At 42.0% G+C, this 6,000-nt stretch overlaps 1 protein-coding gene across 1 annotated transcript in view; it reads right to left on the reverse strand.

Moving 5' to 3' along the window:
- Positions 1–5,160, reverse strand: part of GLI3 (GLI family zinc finger 3) — a 560,226-nt gene extending 555,066 nt beyond the window's left edge. Inside the window, exon 1 of the mRNA XM_033930273.1 lies at positions 4,594–5,160. The gene's annotated coding sequence lies outside the window, so the exon portion shown is untranslated. The remainder of the gene's footprint in view (positions 1–4,593) is intronic.
- Positions 5,161–6,000: the final 840 nt, after the last annotated feature.

Raw genomic sequence — 6,000 nt, forward strand, 5'->3', positions numbered from 1 at the left:
AAATGCATAGAGACATCCAACTGCTGCTTGGCGTTACTGCTCAACTTATATAAAAGCCTTGCAGCTCCTTTTGCTGTCAATACATCAGGGTTTTTGGGGTTTTTTTTTTTCTTTTTCTTAAATCATCAAAGTGTGAAATTTCATTTAAAGTCTTTGCCAGTCTGTGGCTCAGTTTTTCACAGACTTATCAAATACTTGTGAAAGGTATAAAGGCACCCAGGCTCTAGATCTTTCACTGCTTAGGACCTAAATTTACATAGGTTAAACCATAGGGTTTTCTTTATTTTCAGCCTAGGAGAGAAATGCTAGTGTGTGTGTTTTTGTGTATAAACCAGGGCTAGAAAGCAGTTTCACAGTTTTAAGTACACTATCCGTAGCTGTCTCACATGATACATACTGGAAGGCATGCTCCAGGATCTCTCAAAACTGTCAAATGCAGTGCGAACGGCAACAAAATTAGGTTTTCCTGAGCCAAAATCCACAACAAATTTGACAAACAGGAAGAGGATAACTTTCAAAATATAGGGGTCCTTTTTCTAAGGCACACTAATCGAGCCTTAGCATTTAGCGCACTAAATCGGTTAGCATGCCTTAGTAAAAGGACCCCATAGTCTTAAAGCATAAATATTTCTTAAGATTTTCCTGAGATTTCATGACTCTTTTTTTGCCACAGTCAAGACGTTCACTTTCAGGGGTCATTAAAGATACCTTCTGCAACACCACCAATATGCCTTACAATGATTCATACTTAAAATATATATATGTTAAGGGGCTCTTAATCAAAAAAAAAAAAATATGTCTAAAAAGTGGTCTTGAACGATCAAAAAGCCTGATCGTCCAAGTACCCACAATCAAAGCTGGTTTTAGACGTATCTAAAACCAGCTTAGGCCTTTCCCCTGCCTCAAAATGCATAGGGCGAAAAGAGGCGTTTTTAGAGGAGGGGAAAGGGCGGGCGGGAGGTGGGACGACCTACACCTAGGCGTACAGCAGGTATAACCAAATGTTTAGGGGCCCAAGCCCTCTTGCCTCGCAAGCCCACCCCCACCGATTACGACTGGGCAGGAGGGAGCCCAAGCCCTCCTGCCCAGGCGAACCCCCTACCCCCCACCCCCACTAAGATACGGGCAGGAGGGATCCCAGGCCCTCCTGCCTTCGACGCACTCCCCTCCCACGAACGCCTCCCCGAATCCCCGACCCCTCGACCCCCCACCCCCAATCCCCCTCCAGGGCTGTTTTTTATGAAACTCAGTTTTTCTCAAAAAGACTGAAGATAATGTCAACAATAAGGCCTGGATTCTGTAACCAACATCGTTGTCGGCGGCCACCTTAAAAGCAGCTACCAATCGTGTGTCAATCACGCGATGGGTACAGAATCAGGCCTCCAGCAATCGTAGGAGCCGGAAATGTAGGCTAGGGTTTTCCAGGCCTATATTTCCGGTGCCTTGATAGGCCCTTTTGCCACCTAACACCACTTTCGGTGTTAGCCATACCCACGGTGGCATTAGGCAGCCTAAAGCGCCTATGGAGGCGCGATTCCAGCGCTGATATTTAGGTGCCTTGAAATTCAGTTAAAAATATCATTTAAATGGCGCTTTTTTTTAAATAATAATAATAATAACTTTATTTTTGTATACCACAATACCACAAAACTGAGCTTGGGCATCTAGTGGCACCTGAAAAATCATTATCAGTTGAGAATCTGGGCCTTAAGCGGGTCCTTTACTAAATAAAGCTTAGCAGGCCTTAACCAAATTGGTATGCACAAAATGCTAAGAAGGCCTCAGGTACAAAACAGGCTTCTTAGTATTAGTACATGCCAATTCCATTAGTGCACCTTAAGCTTTAGTAAAAGGGTCCCTAAAATTGTCATATCAAGCATGAGAAAGTTAGAGCTGTGGACTGAGAGATATGCAAGCCAAAACTCAAATCCTTGTGACCTTGGATAAGTCACTTCACCGCTGCTTCCTCAGGAACAAATTTACCCCCTCCCATCTGCGCTTTACTTTTGTAAAAGGGGGGGGGTTAAGCTCTCTGGAGACAGGGTAATGCCTACTCTGCCTGAATGTAACTCACTTTGAGCTACTACAAAAAGGAATGAGCCAAATCCCCAAATACTGTATAAAGAATATTTTAAAAAATTGAATATTTCACTTGAAACCAGATTTTTTAAATACCAGGGAATACTTTGTATTACAGGCCTAAATTTACTCAAAGAAGAAGGGTTCCCTTCTAACGAGAACTGTGTTGCTTCAGTACTTTTCCTGCAGTAAAAATTACAGTCTTGAGCAAAAGTGTATGCCAAAAATAGTCACTGGGTTCTAATTCTATCCTAATAGTTTTACAAGAGGTATTTTACCTACAAATATAAGCAAAATTAGGACAATATACTTTTATATGTACACCATACCCTTAGTTTGCAAACAATGATCTTCTCTAATGATTATTTTAATGATATATCACCAAAGTTCACTGTGGAATAAGTAGTTATCAAGTCACCCTGTAGACTGCTTAAACCAGTATGGCCCAAATTTTCAAAACAACAACTTATTTCTTCAGTTGAAGTTACCTCACAAACACTTTCTTTTCTCTTCTGAGATAATTTGATTCCTTTTAAATTCCAATCCCCATTCCAATCACCCATGAAAAGAAAGTTTGGGTTGTTTTGTTTTTAAAAAAAAAAAAAAATTGTAGACTTCATGTTTCTAATTACAAACCCACACAGTTCAGACAGATATTATATTATTCAAAGGCAACCACATGCAAAGAGACTCCTAACCTCTCCAAAAATATTCTGGTAATTTCAATTAGTCATATATGGAAAGCCTTTGGAATGACCCTTAGTTGGAATCCTCTGCAGTTATATAGATCAAATTAGAAAACTGCATGGAGCCAAGACAGGTGGGATAAAATTTGAAAATAATAAAATAAATTGATTATTGACAATACAGCGATTGAAGTCTAGCAGCTAATGTGATGTAACACAAGGCTAATTATTTATTGTAGCCACCAAGATCATTTAGAAAGATTTGGAATCCGTCACTGCAAATGGTAACTGGCAACTATAAAAATGTGCAATAGCTGGCAAAGAGCTGGGAGAAATTGCTCTTACACACATACATATAAACTAGCAAAAAGCCAACATCAAATGTCCTGGAGCAAAACTATGCAAGAGAAAAGGGGGCAATAGCAGTGCAATAACAGCAGAACACCTTTCTGGTTGGGTAGTGAGCGCAAACTAAGCTCTGGCCCCCATCTCCCAAATTCCTTACTTGCTAATATATGGGCAAAACGTTGGTAGAGCCACAGGCAGCTGAGGCCCACCCCGCTCCGTAAACTAAGCATAGATGGATTAAGTTTAGCATTTGCCCAAGTAGTCTTTTGGAAAACAGTTATATCTCTAATTTTAGCTCACAGAGCAATAAAAGGCAATATCCGCTTCCCAAACTTTTTCAATTATTTACCTAAAATGTGCCAGATACTATTTCAAACTGGCTTGCTGTGTATTTTTTTTTTTTTTTTTTACTTTATACCGCCTTCCAGCAGGACAAAGTAGAGTTGTGTCAATCGCTAAAACGTTTCCCCTTCCTAGACTTTCCTTCCCTAGAAGAGAGTGCATCTATTAGTATATTTCATAGCTCTACGCACCCCCTTTCCATAAAGTTCTCCAATGCTGACAATGTTTTCAGAACCCGTAATAAGCCCGAGACCCAACTTCCACTTTTTCTTATTTATTAAAACCACACGTGCTAAGTCTTTCCTCCCAAAATCAAATCAGCCAGGAGAAAATGTATCGCGCTACCATTTGAATAATAGTTCTTCCTTCCAACCCAGATGTGCCACCGAGTTCTATAAAGAAATACAAGTTTTCGAGCCAAAAGTCTGGAGTTGAGCTTATAAGAGGCAGCCGCTTGCAAATCCACAATGCAACAGAGAAGATGGGGGGGGGGGGGGTGGAGAGTGTTACAAACCGCTTAGAGAAAATACAGTAGAAGAACTTAACTTTAAAAGATTCACTTCAGTTTCTCAAAAGCAAACCGGAATCTAAAACCAAACTGGGAAGTAATCAGAGCACAGCAAAGAAAGAATACCATAATTCTCCCTACGAAAGCGGCTGCGCGTTGCCCTGTGAACAAAGAACAACTTTTGTCTCTTGTAGGATTTGTATAATAACCTACTTACTGTCAAGCTCGAAAAAAAAAAAAAAAAATCACTCGCTTGCAAGCCCTTAAGCAGCCTGCCTCGGTTTTGCAGTAACGTCGCACACGACAGATGCCAAAGATTTCGGAGCCCATCAACACGGCATTAAAAGAAAACTTTGTTTTTCTTGGCTCCGCTTTGAAGAATTTGGGTTAGCTGTTTGGGTTACTCTAGTGCAAGTCTCCCCAAACCGACTCCCACCCCCCACCAGCTTCGGCATCAGCTTCACAGATCTTGTAATCCGATCCCTCCAACTTCACTCCTTGCACTGACTGACGTTTTTGATTTAAAAAAAAAATACCCCAAAGCAGTTTTAACAAAACATGGTTTTCCGTTAAATTTTATCCTTAAAAAGAAACTGCAGAAAGAGTGTTCTGCTTTGCTCAGATACTCACGTGTTTCTTTTTTTAAAAAAAAAAAAAGTTGCCTCTGCTGGCTCTCCCGGTCTCTTGCATACACACAGCCACTTTTTCTCCCTCCTCCTTTAGTCCCGAGTTTTCCAGATGTTGGAGGACTTCCTCCTCTCTCCGCCTCTGTCTTTCAGCACTTTTTCAAAACGGGGAGGGAGGAGGAGCTGGATCCCCCGACTTGAGACTTAGGGAAAGCAGCAACCACAGTTAGGGCTCGGCCGTAAGGGGTTACCTCACCTCTCACGGCTTCGCCTACCTCCTTCCCCTTCTAGCAGCCAAAACAGCGCAGACGAAAGGAGTAAACAAATAAGGACGGCAACCCCTGCCTATCTAAAAAAATTAGTATTTACTATTTTTACTTTTAAAACTATGGAGGGGGGGGAGAAGGAAGAGGAAAAGTGCGCGGCCGGACGGCCCTCCTCCGCCGCCCTTTGCGACCTCCTCCCGAATGTGTTTGCAAAAGACCCGCGCGAGAAGAGCAGGAGCTGCAGCTGTGCTGCACCGGGCAGGGGAACACGCGCGCGCCCCCTCCTTCCTGCCAGGGACATTCCCGCTCCCGCTGAGAACCGCCGCGCGGCCACGCCCACCAGTGCTCTGGGGACAAGTGAGGGGCTCGCGCTGACGTCACACATTCTCCGCTGCTGTTGCTGCTTTCGCTTCTCTCCTGGCCTCTCTTACTTCCCACCTTAGGTTCTTTCGGTCCTTCTGGTTTGTTCTGTTGAATTCGATTCCCAATTTCCTTCTTCAATCTCTTTCCCTTTTCTTTACTGTTTTCTTTCTCATTTTTCCTGCACTCCTGCTGTTTTCCCTTCTTCCTGACATCTCAATCTTAAGGGTTTTTGGGTTTTTAAAAAAAAAAAAAATAATGACTATAAAGCCACTCTTCAAACTATTGGCATGATGTTGTGGCATATAGAACTGGGTATGTGTTCTAGGCATTTTAACAAATTGCCAATTGCTCTGGTTGTAATGCCACTGTTCAAATATGAAGGAGTGTAACCTGCACAGAATGGTGGTTGCAACTCTAACTGACGTGTCAGGCAGACTGGATGGACCAGGTCTTTTAGATTTCATGTACTGCATTACTGTTACTGTGTTTTCATAATCCTTTTTCAACCAGTGCCTCAAGTCATTCCTCCTTTTTTTTTTTTAGTTTGAGCTTGTCATCACCCCTTCTCAGATTCAGCTTCAGGAAACTTTATTGGCACAAGTTTTGAACATATATTGTCAAACATATAAAGGACTTCATTCATTGAGGCTTCCTATATCTATGAAACAGGCCCCAGCTGCACTTGCAATAATTAGGAAGAGTAACACATAAAAGTATAATTAAAAAGACAGTTCTAAGATTCTGGTGATGGTCAGTATTTTGTGCAGAAAAGAAATGCATCT

Source organism: Geotrypetes seraphini, chromosome 2 (assembly GCF_902459505.1).
Source record: "Geotrypetes seraphini chromosome 2, aGeoSer1.1, whole genome shotgun sequence".
In the NCBI taxonomy this organism is placed as follows: Eukaryota; Metazoa; Chordata; class Amphibia; order Gymnophiona; family Dermophiidae; genus Geotrypetes; species Geotrypetes seraphini.